We start from the raw sequence: 16,520 nt of genomic DNA on the forward strand, positions 1-16,520 counted from the left end.
AAATAACATGAAGAAATACATGGAAATCCTAAAAAAAGCTTCTTTTACACATGGCCATCTAATGAACTTATTCAGATTAATATAGAGAAGTTGCTTGGAAGAAATTATAAATAATTTCATTTTAATCTTAAAATTTAATGTTTAATGACTACTATAATTGCACATAGGTATATTTAGAGATTCTAAGTTCAGAACAAGATGAACATGAGGGCATAACAGTGTGAGAAGATGGATGAAATAAATTCAAGTCTACAATTAAAGTTGGCAAGATTATTTGAAAAAAGTATGTCAGTTCTTTTTTTAAAGCTTGCTGCTTACTTAAAAAAAGAGAGATGATACATTAATTTTCTCTCATTTTGGGCACTTTAATACAATGATTTACGAAAAAATGTAATTTTAAGGTTAACTGTTAAGAATCAGTAAGTGGTCAACAAGCTTAGTCCCAACAGTGTAGCTGGTCAAGTTAACATGTAGTTAATATATTATTAATCTATGTTCTCATTGAAGTCTAAGTCATGAAGCATTCCTGGGTAATTAATATGGCTGGATACACCAGAAGTCAAAACCATAGTGCTATAAACTGCACACTGTAAACCCAGCAATCTGTCTTTTCAGTCAGTGCCACTCAGCGCTCCCAGAAAGGAGCTGTCACATTCGCTTCTAGACAGACAAGGAACCGTCACATAGAAACTATCTAAGAAACCGAAACGGGAATATTGAACCCAAAAAAGAAAATCTAAGCACTGAGAAGTGACTAAAGCCCTCAGACTAACATGGAGAAATTAATCAAGCCAATCATATATAGACTCGTAAGTCATGATAGGCAAAATAGTCTTTTTTTATAGACAATTTTTTCAAGAATTAGCAGTTCACCAATGTTTCAATATTTAAATATATTATAAAAATATCCCAGACTGCTATGCTCTTTATATTTAAATTGTTTTTAAACCTGTAGTTGCTTCTAATGTCAGATTTGTGTGTTTTTGTATGAAAATTGAAAATGTGTAAACAACTGGAATGGTGATACTTCATTTTAGGAATCTACCAATAACCCAACATCAAACTTCTGTTAAAAGAGGTTAAAGAAAAACTCTCTAACCAGCATCAATCCTTACTTTAATATGAATAGCAGGATGCGAACTTTTAATTTTTCAAACTGTTGACAAATTTGCAGACCGCATCAATCCAAATCACTACCCCATAATTTCTTTGGTGCTGCAGTGGTAACAGGATGGAACCCCTCCACCACCTCCAAACCCCTTTAATATTGTTTTATAGACCATAAAATAGTATAGCTATTTAACACATAATAGCAGAGGCCTGAAAAAAGATCTGATTTTTTCATGGTAGCTGTTTCTTCTGATGTGGACAAGAACTATTATATAAGAGGGAGATCATTATGCCAAGTTGTAGGATAAAGCTTTAACGGCACATAGGAAAGAATACATAAGAAAAACTAAAATCTGGACTAAAATTTAAGTTATTAATTAAGAAATCATGGTTACTTCTAAGGGGGGAAGAAAAGGAGTTCTGGAATTGGGTGCAAACCAAATAGTTACTACAAAGAACAAGAACATGTCAAGGCAATACGACGTGAACAGGTGTGGGTGTTCTGCTTGGGTTACCAGGCCTAATATGGCAATATTGGTTTTGTACCCATGAGAGCGGCATCTACACAGGGCACCATGTTGTCCCATAGAGATACACTCAAAGAAGAAAGATTGAGAACAAAATTAACTACAATAAATAAATGAATAAATATGGAAAGCAGGACATAAATTAAGGGTAGATTTGGTACACTGGTACTGTAACAAGTGAACTGAACACGGCTGTGTGGCCAAGTTATTAATCCTTGCCTTCAGAGCAGCAGGTTATGAAGAGTAATGGTTTATATGTTCAAAAGGGTCCTGATTCTTCTGGACTTGTTGGTTGGAAGTGCTATGGAAAGCATGATACCCATATTACTGAGCCTCCTCCCCACTATTAAGATAGATACATGTCCTACATTCGGCTGTCAAGCATTTCAAAAAGATTATTAATTCAGCTTGAACTGAATCGGTTGAATGAAAAATGACTGAAAAACGTATTTCAGTTTCAAGAAAGAAGTACGGCTTCCTGTGTCAAGAAGAAAATGACGCTGATCACCATCCCCTTACGAGGGCACTGATGAAAGTCCCCTTTGCAGCAACAGGAATGGACAGGACTTGTTTGAAAGGACAACCTGACGGCGGATCTTTATGCTTGTGTTGAAATACATAAATAGAGCAAAACACGTTGTTACACAAAACAGTGAGAAATCAAAACACATTCCAGATTGCTGTTCTTCAGTATTTTCTATCTGGATCATCATAGATTCATAGAACATCTTGAGCTGGAAGGGACCCATATATCAAAACACTGTATGTTTTAAATCAATACATTGGAACTATAACAGAAAACTACAAATAAATTATCTCCCTAGAAACAGAATTTTATTACCCTAACTACTCAGAAATTTTGTATTTGAACAAATTAATTATATCTGATGAAGCTAATGATACACATCACTAATGAAAATCAGAATTCCTAATGACACAGGTTATCACTTAAGTTATTATGATAAAAGTGACTTCATACAAAAAGGACAATACTTTGCAAAAAGCAATCCTAGAAAGCTCTTGACTCTGAAAATTATTTGAGTTATCTCACCCAGAAATAAAGGGTCTGTTTTGTCAGATCGTATTTGCACAGTAAGTATACATAATATGAATTAATTTAACATTTGGAAAAGAATGAAAATATTTCTTATATGACAGAGGCAAATTTTGCTTTGTCATTCTTGGGTTCTGTAGAAGCAGAATCCTCCAAGCAGGTGTGAGTTTGGTAAAGGTCACCACGCAAACAGGCGTCTTGTCGCATGTTTGACGAGCACAACGTTCCAACAAACAATACATGACGTTTTAAATACCTCTTGAATTTTTTATCTCTTATACATCCAATACTGCACCGGTTTATCTCAGAGAAGGAGTTTAACAGGTTTAACGAATTAAAAATCCGAAACCGCTTCACAAAACCAAGTCAGGAGAAAGCGGCAGCCATGCCTCCAAAAACAAGGAAATTTAAGAAAACAAAAATCTCTGCCTTTATACGCTTTGCTAAAAGTCTCTTGACACAAATAAAAGGATCCTCCCCAACATATGGAGGAGCCGCTCTGCCCTTCCGGGGCTGGTCTGTAGCGATGTTCACCTCGGGCACGCCAAGGAGAGGTGAATTGTCAAATGTAATTTCAATCATTGGGTGGTTTGGTTGAGGCAGATTAGTTGTACGCAATCATGATAGATAGTTTATCCCAGCCCCAAACTGCCGCTTGGGAAATCTTGCACGCAAACGAACAGAAACTCAGTCATTATTAGTGTCAAGGAGGTACACGGAGGCAAAATTTGGTTGGCAGCCAGGCAAGATGAATCAAGGCGAAAAAGTGACCAATTGCATGTTCAAAATGGAAATTGATAGGCATGTTGTAGTTTGGAAAGATTTTAAACACCAGAAAAAAGTCATACATTATTAATTATTCAGAGATAAATATTTAAAAAGTCTTTCTCGATGGAGGAATGCATTTTTTTAAGTCAATGTAAATTACATGTATAGTGTCCTAATTTTAGGTTTCTTTATCCCAGAAGCTTCACTATGACAGTTCAGAGCACTTCTTATTATATAACTTTAAAATATTCCTGCTCAGTAAAAATAACGCAAATTAAACATTATTCACTAAATAAACTTTTTAAAAACATATAAAACAAATATTAGTTTTGCTGAATTATTTGTAAGCAACGGAATCATTTGCACCCCTTGCAGTGGAGTTTAATGGTCACATTTATCACCTTTACCTTTACAAAGGTACCTAAATATTTAACGAACAAAACAGTAAAATCCACCTGTGTGAGCAATCACAATCCTTGGTTCTCTAATAAATAGCAAAAAATTGCTAGAAGAGAATGTCCTCAAGTTTCATTGCCTGAAGTGATATGCTCTGACAAATCTAACAGCTCTTTCTGTGTCATTCCTAATGCACTTGTCACTCAGTATTATCCATCCTCATTAATGACAATGGGAAAGTTTATCTTGGGAACACGTTTTAAATCATCCGCTCTTTACAATGAGACCATGAAATCTCTTACAAAACATGAGGCGGGAACTACTCTGACAACAAAACCCCTTCCTGGCAGCTTTACTCTTAATTCCTGTTCAAGGAATAATGTGTTTATCATACAACCATACGGAACAATATATTAGATGAAACTTGAAACAAGAATAGCTGGTTTGATTTTTCAAGATAGGAAGTAATTTTGCAACATTTTTATTATGCTGAGAATGGTAAATCTTTTAGGAATGTAATTTTGTATGGAATCATGCTTCCTCTTTTAGGGGAAAAAAAAAAAGCTTAAAAATACTCATAAAATAGGAATAGTCATTAATTAAGCACTTCACATAAATGGTGATACTTATCTCAATAAAACAACCTCTATTTCTGGCTTTGCACAAATTCTGCTTTATTTATAAATATTTCCACCAGATGCCTAGATTGCACCTATAACAATACTCTAGTTATGTCTAATTTACATCAGTAAACATTCTATTTTGATTATCAGTTCTGAAAACTGATGTCTCCTATGCTAATGCTGTGCATTTGCAACAGATGGAATGCAACGTTACTTCAGATGCTCTAACATAAAAAGTACAACATCGATTGCTTCCCTTTTCGTCATCTCATTTGTAACAACGCCACCAACCTTCTATAAAAGCAGCAGTTAACAGAACTTTCAAATACTTCTTCCCTGCACCTTCAGTAAATGCTCATCTTTGGATCAATTAATATAGTAACAACATAATTTCAAAACACAAACCCAAGAAACGAAAAATAACACAAAAAACCCCAAATAAATGCTGCAAGAAAGTAATCCAGTTACACTTGTTTGTGTGAACACAACCAACACCTCATCTGAATGTGCTGAATAATATTGTCCTAAAAGATGCCAATATACAATATACCCTGGTATGGATGAGCAAGACAGGAGAGGCAAAAGTAGAAGAGACCATGGTACATTTATAATTTGTAGTTCAGACTAGACAAGGAAAAAGTGCTTCTTATATCAAGGATAGAAGTAATTCAGTGACAAAATCCTTCCAGTGCAACCTTTCTACCTTAGCACCTGACTCTACAAACACAGCAAAAATTTCCCTTTGTAGGTTTAGGGGCGTTTCAGTGACTTGAATCTAATTCTCATGGCTTTTTCAAAGCCAGAATGACCATCTCAGATCAGGAAAAAATCAACACAGGCACAAGTCCACCTGAAAACTCTTTTCCATTCTGTAACTGTGGTCCTCAAAGTTCCTACAGCAGCCCATGTTTTGGTAGGACACACAGAACAAGAATGAGCGAGTTCTTCCTTCGCTATTTCCACAAGGTTTCCAAAAAACAAAACATAACAAACCAGAAATTTTAAGACTATTGCTCAAGATTTTACCAGGCAGTCGCAATTTGCCTTCTTACTCAGCAAAAACTCACTTTATTAAAAGAAAAACTAGAAATAATGTGCCTTTTAACGTAACTGATGAGAAACCAAATGCCTCATCAGCAATTCCTTATGAAAATGTAAAGGAAACCTAAGAAGAACAAAACCTAAGCAGGACACTAATAGAATAAAAAACCCATTAAGTTAATACCTAGATGTTTGAAAATAGCTACTTTAATGATACAAAAAAAAAACCAACAAAAACAACACCCTAATACATTTTAAGATAATAATAATTTACAAAATGCCCTTTTACTTAGGCAAAATGTGAGTTCCAATTGACTATACACCTCTTCAAAGCATCAGGAATCTCCTTTTAGTTACTTACTGGAATATCTGCACACATTCAATATTTATGCTGCCTTTCTCTCTATCCATTTTTAAACAGAATTAAAGGAGTAGCTAAAACTCTGCCAATAAAATGACAGGAAGGCTATTTTTAGTCTCAGTGATGTAGACCAAGCACAAACAGCCCATGGCTACGCTACTATTGAAGATCAGATCTAAAAACAAATATTAGATTTCCTTTTATTAATTCCTTATTTGAACAGAAACAAGAATCACACATTAAGTACAGGCTCATAACTCTCAGTAAACACTCTTACTAGAAGGAGAACCATTTTTCCCTATATTATAGCAGCAAAATATCCTATAACTCCTGTCACATCACTCTCTGGTAGCAAAAGGTTTGTAAAAGGGCATTTGAGGCAGCATAGGAAGCCTGTAATCCACCCAGAATTACAAAGCCTTATACCAAAAGGTGAGAAGTTCTGATTAAGAAGTATATGGTGTTGCCTCAGGTGCTTTCGATTGCAAACCTGAGACACAACTGACTTAAGAGATGACACTGCTTATTGATTAAGCAACACCTTACTAAATTGCTAATAAATCCATGAGAAAAGAGATGCAACCAATGGAGAAGACCACATAATAAACTGCTGAAAATAATATGCTGCTTGGTTAGTAACATACAGCAGCTCCAGTGGCTGAGGATGTGGTTATTCTATACACGTGGTTATTCTATACATCACATACACTGTATATTGAGATGGGTACAAGCTCTGGCTGTATCTACAAGCAGAGTTGCCTTGGTCAGTCCTGAGAGCAGAATTTCACCCACCCTGCTTGGCTCCTACTCTCAATCTACAAATGAGCACGACCCATTCAAGACACCTATGCCCTTAAATAAAAAAAACAAACCAAACCCCAAAACAGAACAAGGGCTTCCTTAGTTTACTCTTTTCCACTCTACAGGGTGTTTCAAAAAGATAGACCCAATTTCAAAGCAAAGTGATTTTAAATTGGGTCCATTTTTTTTGAAACACCCTGTAATATGATAAACAAGATTTAAAATAAAAAGTGGTGAAAATTGTATTAAATCATCATGTTCTGCTATACTTTCTGCCAATACACAGGTAACTATACCAACTTTAGGTTGCATGTAGAAGCCTTTAAAAGCAAGAAATATCAGTGACTCAGTACACAAGCGAAACTTGTCCTCTTCTTCATCTAATTTTCTGCTGGCTCACAAATAAAAGCAAGTCCAAAACCCACACTGGAACATGGTGATCCTTGGCTGAGAGCAGTGGAATGCAACCAGTGTTGTTAAAGCTATTCTGCTCCTCGTAGACCCCAAGCCCATCTGTCAGGTGCCCAGGTCTGAACTCCTCCAACCCAACAACCCCAAGCCAAGCCAACGACTCCAAGCCAAGCCAACGACAAGGCAAGTCACACTGCAGCTATCACCCACACATGTGAAATGCTTCACTTACAAATATGCCATTAAGGTTCTAGTCAACTCCCCAGCAGATATTCTGGGTATATCATGGAGACTTCAGGAGTCCTCTCAAATGGCCAAGTTGTCCACCTCAAATGTGAGTCACACAAAACCTATTGTTTTCAGACCAAGTGAATGTACAGCTCCTTCACAAAGGTTACTAAAGATCTTAAAACTTTAAATATTAAGGCAGCAGGTTATTTTAAGAATAGCAAGCACTCTTATGGACGCAAGGTGAAGCTGATTTATCTGGTGCAGCAATATTCCCATCCTCCCACTTAAAAGTGATAAACTGTTCTTTAGTTTTGTTTTCTGCTTTAACTTTAAATATGACTCAAGCAGACATGCTGCCAGAAGATTAGTGGTTTAATATGAGAAAAAGGTAAGTCCATTTGGTAATTGCTTGGTAAACATATAAATTTTATGGACGCCAGAGTGAAAATTCTTCAGTAACTTTTGCTATACCAGACTTGAAGCAGGATAAAAGAAGATGAAGATCCCATATACAGTATTTTCATAAGCTAAACCCCATAGGTTGCTCAAACAGTAAATACCTGAAATGAGGCATTCAAAGTGAATTACTTTCAGCGAGTACTACCAGCTGTTTTCTGGAAGTCAAGCAGTCTATGGCTGGTATAAGTTGGCATCCAAATCAACTTTATTTCTTTATGTATTTACGGACACCAATACAAAGCTTTAGTTATTGTACAGTATACAATTACTGTTCACTTTCTTCAGAAGGAAAGAATGAGGAAAGAGGGAACTGAACTGTTACTTGGTAATGGCACTCAAATTCAAGCTATTATTCTGAAGGGGGTTAATGTTAAGCTGCCCAGAAACACCTCTCTAAATGCAATAAATATTTCCTTTTCTTCTTGGAGACCATGTTGCTTGGTATTTCAAAAGCTGTTGGGTTTTAACACTCAGTGAAAAATTTTAAATTGCATTATGTGTTATAACAGAATCCTCTGAAAACCATATGTAATACAACCAAGAAAAAGCAAATCTTTTAAAAAATCAAAAACATGCAACTAAAACAACTATGAGAAAGACAGAAATAAAGATGGCATGACCAAAATCTAAGTATATTCATGCCTTGGGCACCACAGTCCTCAGCCACTTTGCTCATGATAATCTACTTTTTGCACACTCCTCTTGGCCAGGAATATCGAAATAAAATGTACTCTGGAATTCAGTCACAAATAATGTCCCATAATTTGGTCAAAGCAGGAAACAGTTCTGCACAATGGTTATTGAACATTTTTTTCTTCATCTATAGTAATTTACAGTCTATGTTTATTTTTTTAAGTTCCTGTGTGTTAACAGTTCAGTAAAGGGTAATATTCTTTGTAAATCAATAAAATAAATAGATAAGCAACATGGTACAGAACAATTTGTAAATTCCTCATGGATTTATGTTCATCCAAAATCACTAATATTTATTTTTTTGTATGTCTGAAAATCTTAACCCTTAATCCTGAATTTGCAAAATGAGAATAAATCATTTTGGAATTAGTTTGATTAAGCATGTTACCAGTCGTAGCAAACGTTTGGCAACATCGCTCTGTTTTCCTACAAGTGACATTTTAACCCTTCCCAAGTTTTTGATGGGGTCATCTTCTAGTCTCCCAGTTTACAGCCTACTCTGAATCACTTCCCAACCAAAGACCAATAACCAAAAGTGTAACAAACAGTATGGAGACAGGAAGATCCAGGCGGATGCCCATCTTCCATGTGGAGATGCAAAGTCATCCTGTTCTCAGCTTCTTAGTAACAGCCTTAACCCCAGTTCAAAGGTTCATGTGTGACACAAGCCTGTGCTCAAGGAAACGTGACTTCCTATAGCATTGGGGTTTATGTTCCTACATTTACAGACATATATAAAGCTCAGAGATCTGTTTTATGTGTAATGGCGTGAGTGAATTCAGTATTATTTGACAGTGAGAACATTATACAATTACGAAATATATTTTTATTAAAATTTGGTAGTATGTTAAAGAGCATTTAAAGGAGGTGGCACTCAGCTCCTGCTCAACCCTTTTTGCTTCTAATAACTCACCAGCAACATCATTCTAACTGACACCCACAGACCTTTGTCTTGAAAGCACTACTACTTTAGTGAAAAACACAGAATCCTTGCAGATAAAAGTTTTTTAGTCTTTACCAACCAACATTTTTACGAAAGATCTCTTTAGCCTACCTGTCTTTCAATAGTAAGAAAGTGGGAATATGCCCACTACTTTATTTGTCTGGGAAATACAAGATAAGTTGACCCATTTATTTACAGACTGAATAAGGCCAATCTATTTCATGCTGCAGCGCTGACCCTTAACACAGATCCTGTGAATGAGCCGCCCATTACAATATGCACAAGTGACCTTTAATTGCATTAATGGCTTTGTTGCATGTCCTTCCACTGCGACAACACAATTATGGTATAAATATTTCTAAACATAATTATTTGTTTAAATAAAAACATCCATGAGTTCTGTTTACTGACAAGGAACTGTACATGCAGCGTATTATAGGTGTTAAAGTTTTGAAAAATTGAATGGATCCCCCACTTTACACTTGTAAAAGACATTAGTTATGAAATACATTTCAGGATACTACAAATCTTCATATGCAATCTAAAAGTTAATGGTACCTTCCTGTATTCGTCTTCAGAACACCGAAATAATTTAATTTACATTATTCAAAATTACACAATTAGAAGGTGATATCTTCAAATTAACTTTTCCACATGTTAACACGATACAAGTGTTCTGAAATTCCATACAACACATAAAACTTACTGCTTGATTTCAGTTCTATGTACCACTGGCACCCAGAGGGTTTTTTCTTTCTAAACAGGAGCACTCCAAGTATTGTTTTACCTCAAGTTATTAGAATTTAAAACTATCTCCCAAAACTTTATCTAAATTGTACTGTCACAATTTTAAACACGTTTATTTATTCAAAATTGTTTGAAAGAATGTAATACATTTTTGACAGGCAGTCTTTTACAATATTGAAATCAAATCCTTGATTTCATCAAACCCTTCATATTCTATGCCTTATTCCTGGAAGGCTCATGCCAAAATGATTTAGTTTGATTTTCTTTAACAATGGTAGGTTGGCTTGACAGCATCTGACAAAACAATTCAGTGAAGTACACCATACCAGGTAAAGAGAACCTGAACTGGCTACTAGATGAAATAATGCAGAATGGAGCCTAGAATTATGACAGAATTAGTTTCACGGGAGAATCTTTTTGCAGTATTATTAATTTTAGATTAAGAAAATGTTATGGTGTTATAATTACTATCTTTTGATCTATGTTTAAATGAGCCAGTAGCAATGCATTTATTAATATCATAGGGAAAATGGACAGGAAAAATCAATGCAACAGCGGTTTGACCGGCATAAATTTAAGCTGAATTTTATTACAATCTTTTACCTCTATCTGTTAGAAAGCTTAGTTTTATGTGCAGAATTCCCTGCATTTGAGTCCCTGAGCTGACGTGGAACATCCAGCACTAGAGGTTGCCAGGTATGATTCTATGACCTACGACTCTATGACCTATTCTGTAATTCTATGATGCTATGTGCTCAAGGCAGGCTGAGGAGACAGAGAAGTTTTCCACGTTAACCTCAAGGGTACTTGCGTTCTCAAACACAAGGGCAAAGATTTTCCAACATTAGGAAATTAAGGAAATTTGTTTTCTGTAACACTTTGGAGAAGTTCTGTCCCACCTTTGAACCAGGAAGACCTGAAAAATTTCATCCATGTTCCAGGCCCTGGGCAGCCAGGCAGCCCCAACTGTGGTTGGGTTCCCAAACTGGTTCCATTCTTAGGCTCTAAGGCCCTAACATGGGGTCAGCTCTTGTAACATCAAAATACAAAGCTGCTTTGATCTATCTATGAAGGTATATTGACTAAACTCCCCATATTACAACATGTATCGTGTAGCATACGTTAGCTTTGGCATAACATTGTGCGAACTTTGTCTCGGCGAACAAGAATTCCTATCTGTATTTTACTGACCAATTGCTATAGAACTATCACTGTACTTAAATTTCTAATAAATCAGCATTGTGCCTTTTATCAGCTCTCAGGCTCACATATTCCTTTTGTTAAAATATTGCTTAAACCAGTTAAATAATTAAAATGTATTTGTTTATTTACAAAATCACTCAACTTTATAAATATGAGTGAAATGTAATCGGGGTTAGGGTCAGTCCTTAATGAAGGCTGCTTCAAATTTTTTTAGAAAATGCCTATAATAAGTGATGCTGTTAGAGGTACAGCGGACACTTTCTAATTCTCGCTGCTATAGAGGTTGGTGTGGCATGTGTGCATATTTTAAATACATGCTGATCCCATATGTACTGGTGACAGGGCTGATCTGTTCCTCCAGAAGAAACAGGTCACAAATAACCCTGAACCATTATGTCCATACCTGTTATTGGTGCATTTAATGAATAATTACAAACTGTTTCCAGGAGCCCAGTTCTGGCCCTCAGTGACACCACCATGTCCTGATGTACTTTAGGACCAAGTTTATGCTACGCTAATGCTACACAGAAGCACTGCAGAAATCAGTTCTGACTTGGGCTTACCAACCCGTTTTGGTAAATAACCTATAGCAGTGGTTAACTGCACTTCTCCTTTGCAAGTAAGAAGTTTACCACAGCATAGTCTGTATAAAAGAAGCAATGAAAAGGGATAGAATGGAAAAAAAAATGGTAGAAATACAGAGATTTCAGATGGAAATTACCTAAGACATATTTCCTGTTTTTAATGGCCAAATTCACCGTCTTAAAAGAGGTTGAAGTCTTCTTCCAAATACCAGTGCTGGACACAAAACATACACTTGAATATCTGTACTTGCAATTAAATCTTGTCTATTTTGGCAATCATTAATTTTCTTATAGCCCTTTATTGATAGATGAAGAAAGGACGTTATTTTAACGCCTTTAGAATCATACATTTATTTTTAGTTCTATATAGGCTCAATTGCTCAATTTTGTGGTTATATTTCCTTCCAAAGCCATAACCTGTTACTCTGGCCATTACCACTAGGAAATATGCACTACAGAGTGCTTCATAGTACCATCTTGTATCTGGCACTGAGAAACCAGCAACTTTTCTGCCACAGGTCTCCTCTAATTCTTTCTTCTTTCCTTGTTAGGAAACATCTCTCAGAAAAGAATCTGAACTCATACATTAAGCTCTGAAAACTTGCTTATTTTTGCTGTGTGGCAATTCTTTATGTAGTATATGATACTTGGCTTCACACTGAGGTCTCTTAAAGATTTTTATTCTGGTTTGCAGCATTAAAATTCAAATCATATGAGCTGGCTTTTACTTATGTATTGATCAAAATTAAAAAAAAAATCACGACTATTTACTAGACAAATTATATAATTCAACTTGTAGGAAAAAGCTTATTCTCTATACCATTAACAACTGATACCTGGAGGCTTAAAAAAATCAGCAGTCAAACAAAACTAGGGAATTAAAAATAACCCTCACGAACTTTCCTATTTGCAAATATTTATCGGAATTTATCAAAAGTTTTAACTTTACATACATAATTTCAGAGGTTTATGTTGACCAGACCAGTAACAAAGGGAGTTAATCAAATATGAATCTTCTCCAAGTGTCTTGTCAAGCCAGGTAATGATGTCCTGCCAGCCAAACTCAGAGGGAACATGTGAAAAATATACAAAAGTAAACAGGCCTTAAGCTGCCCAAGGGAAAGTCAGCAAGATGGCAATTTCAATCATTTGGAATAATACTAAAGCAGCCTTAGGCTTCTCTCAGAATGGAAACATGTCACTGTTACTGCAATATTTCAACAAATCAGACTGCAAAAGAAAGGAACACTTATGTAATCGCAGCTGTGGAACAACGCTTTACTCAATGGAGAGGTGGAAAATAATTAAGAGGAAATTCCCTTTTTGCGTGTAATTATAAACCTACCTAAATAACAAAGACGAACAATGTTTCCTTAGAAATTTCAAGGTGAAAAATAAAATTTAGGCACAAATTCCTCTAGTTTTGGTACAAGAGGCTTTGGAACAATGGAGATACACTTCTATCAAACAAAACTACGAACATAATGTTCCTACAAAATTTACCAAACGTTGAGTAAAGTTACACTCAGAGCTATAAACAAAGCAAAAAGTACTTCAGGAACGATGCTGCTGAAAAGTTTTGCTAAGATGAACGGGTTGTCATATCATTTAACTGAGAAATCAAAAAATATTTCAAATATTTGGGGAACTTACCTAATCAGTAAACTTTCAGTATGTGTCTAGTCATGTAGCCATCTTTTAGTCAATCATCAGAAAATCAAAGGCAAATTGGCATGACTCAACCCAAACTTTAATACCGCATGATTGTGTCGTGTAAGCTTGTTTTGTGCGAGGGCTGCTGTGGTTTTAGCAGAGAGATTAACGACCGGACCTAAGCTGGCCTCCAAACCTTGCCCTGCTGATGCCTCCAGCCCTTTGAAGTCTGACCATCATACCTGGCAAAACAACAGTGGGAACTAGGCTGGTGTCAGATCTAATCAAGTTTCCTGCCTCAGCATAGCTAACTATGGGGTACACTAATTGGCCCAATTGCGGATTATACCTTTTGCTACAGATTCAAGACAATAATTTAGTCAAATGATGGTTTTTATCTCCTTCTAATTAAGATTCCAAAGTGGGAAGAAATAGGATTAGACAGGATAACTTCAAAATTGTGTCCTTTAAAGTGGTATGCACATAAGATAGATCTCTGATAATATTGCATATAGTGATAGATTGCTAGAAACTAATGTGTGAACATTTGGGAAAGCTTGCTAGAGCTACTGCACCTTTAACTATAAACATTTAAGTTTTCCTGGAAATGGCCTACCTCATCATTTACAAATGGAAAACGAACACTCATAATATTCATTAAAAAACATTTTCACTCTGAATTTTAAAGTCACCCTTTAGAACACATTGCAATCAATCTTATTTTGATGAAGAAGATACAAGATAAACTGAAACAGTTAAATGATTCTGCAGACTATAGAGAAGCGGAGTCCCTCCCACAAAACTGCAACCTGAAAAAGCGGATTTGACTTTTAAGGCTTTTACTGATGAAGGCCAAACCATAAGGAGTTATTTAACTGGTGAGCAATCCAGAGGTGAAAAAATCCATGTCCCATGCCCTTATTTTAAGCGGTAAAAAAAGAATGCTTAGCGATGAAAACCCTTTTCGGAGAAATTTTGCATAAATCATAGGTTGTGTAATTTCTTATGTAATTTGATTTTTAAAGTGGCATTTCAAGTAGAGGTCAATATTTTTATCCTAAATTGTGTATATACCTAAGCAAATGTATATAACGTATAAGCATAACAGCTTTCAAAAAACCTGTAACACGCTCAAACACAGATTTTAATTTCACATTTAAGCCACATAATAACGAAGTCATAAACTCAGATGTGCTTTGTACAGAGCACACTGCTGCTTGCAGCGCACGCTGTTGAGCTGCTTTATGTTTTTACCAGCAGAACCAAACCTGCCTGCTGACTCATCACATTCTAACTGCAGAAACCCATTTTAGAAGACTCTATTCACATGCCTTCTTAATTCAATTTTCCCTTGCTCCCATTTTCTTATTGACCTCATTGCTCTAGTCAGCCTAGCTGTAGTCTGCCCTCCTTAATAGTATGAGGAAGGAAAACATATGTATTATGGATTAGTGAAATGTGTACAGGAAGATCACAGTAGGACAGTGATCTAACATGTTCCAAAAGGGCTAGTTTGTGTCAGTTCAGCTTACAGAAAGGATATCTCTAACAAAACCTGAAGTTATTCAAAAGGGGCTGCAGCTGAGCAATGAAGGGAGAAATTATACAAGTGGGTCATCCACGCATGTCTGGGGTAACAGGTTGTTGCAAGAGTTCCACTACGCTTGTTTCCACAGCTTCTGCCCCATGGCTAATTAAATTCCTTTTAGAGGGCCTCCTGCTAACGTTTTCTTTTTATTTTTTCCCTTCCAAATTACATTAAAATTAGAATCCCAGATATGGCTGGGAGGAGAAAATTGCATTCTGAGTCAGGATGCATAGTGAGGAAAAAAAACCCCAAAATATCCGAATTCATAGCTATAATAAATGAGAATTTACTATGCTGTGAAGTAAGGATGCACGCTTCTCTGCACTTCCGAAAGCAGTAAGAACATTTGTATTTTGAGACCAACCACAGACTATTAAAGTTTTTGTTTCTAATGCAGCGTTCAAAAGCAGTTGTTAAAATGGTTTAATACCTCGCAGCGCCTGGTTCCGCTGACTGCATTCTCTGGAAAGCGAGAAACCCTGTAAAGGAATGTCTTTGGGGAAGAAAAATTTGCCTTTAAGTGGCTTCTGAAGAGGACACCTCTCCTTGAGAAACTTGGAGCACTCACGCAGAGATGACCTGCACCAAGAACTGGCTGTCTGATTAACTATTAACTGCTCTCAATAGGATTAGATAATTAAAGACATTGATGACCATTAATTAGGAGGAGGGCACCTTAATTTGTCACTTGATAGGGCCCTTTCAATGATTTATAGGTTAGGGCTACTTGCAATTGTGAAGGGGAGGGGGCAGTGAAGAGGGAGAACCCTTAAGTTACCTTATCAAGTGGCCAGCTAAAAAGGGCAGCGGGTCAAATAAGGGCCAAAGTGGTCACTTAAGGGTGAAGTCCCAAACACCAAAGCAGTGCCAAGCCACATTGACCATCATTTGGTGATGGAGTAAAAAATATGCTAATTTATTGGTGGCAATTCTCTCTTTTTATGGTTTCAAGCAGTTAAGACAAGTGGCCTGCTTAAGAGCTTTTCATTTGAAAAGAGATTAAACAAAATGGTTTGTCAGGGATGCTTGGCTGTTTTATGTCTTTGTTAAAAAGAGAAAAATTTGCCCAGACTGTACCGATGACTATCACATCACCCCGAAAGCCATCTTCCATCTCTAAGCATTACTTGGTTAATAAATACATCAGCTCTAATTGCTTAATAGTGCTATGTTCATTTGCTCTTTAGCAAGATTAAAATGAAATACATCTTTTGTATTACTGCCTTCTATCAGGACTGTCTGCATAAAGGTCACAGGAAAAAGTTTAAATTTAGTAGGGAATTTACTTAAGGACATTAGTGTAAATGATACTGTGTTTAAAATGACA

At 36.1% G+C, this 16,520-nt stretch overlaps 1 protein-coding gene across 3 annotated transcripts in view; it reads right to left on the reverse strand.

The window, feature by feature from the left end:
* The window catches only part of ELP4 (elongator acetyltransferase complex subunit 4), a 147,689-nt gene that overhangs the window by 65,221 nt on the left and 65,948 nt on the right, over positions 1–16,520 (reverse strand). The window lies entirely within an intron of this gene.

Source organism: Columba livia, chromosome 5 (genome assembly GCF_036013475.1).
Source record: "Columba livia isolate bColLiv1 breed racing homer chromosome 5, bColLiv1.pat.W.v2, whole genome shotgun sequence".
Lineage (NCBI taxonomy): Eukaryota > Metazoa > Chordata > Aves > Columbiformes > Columbidae > Columba > Columba livia.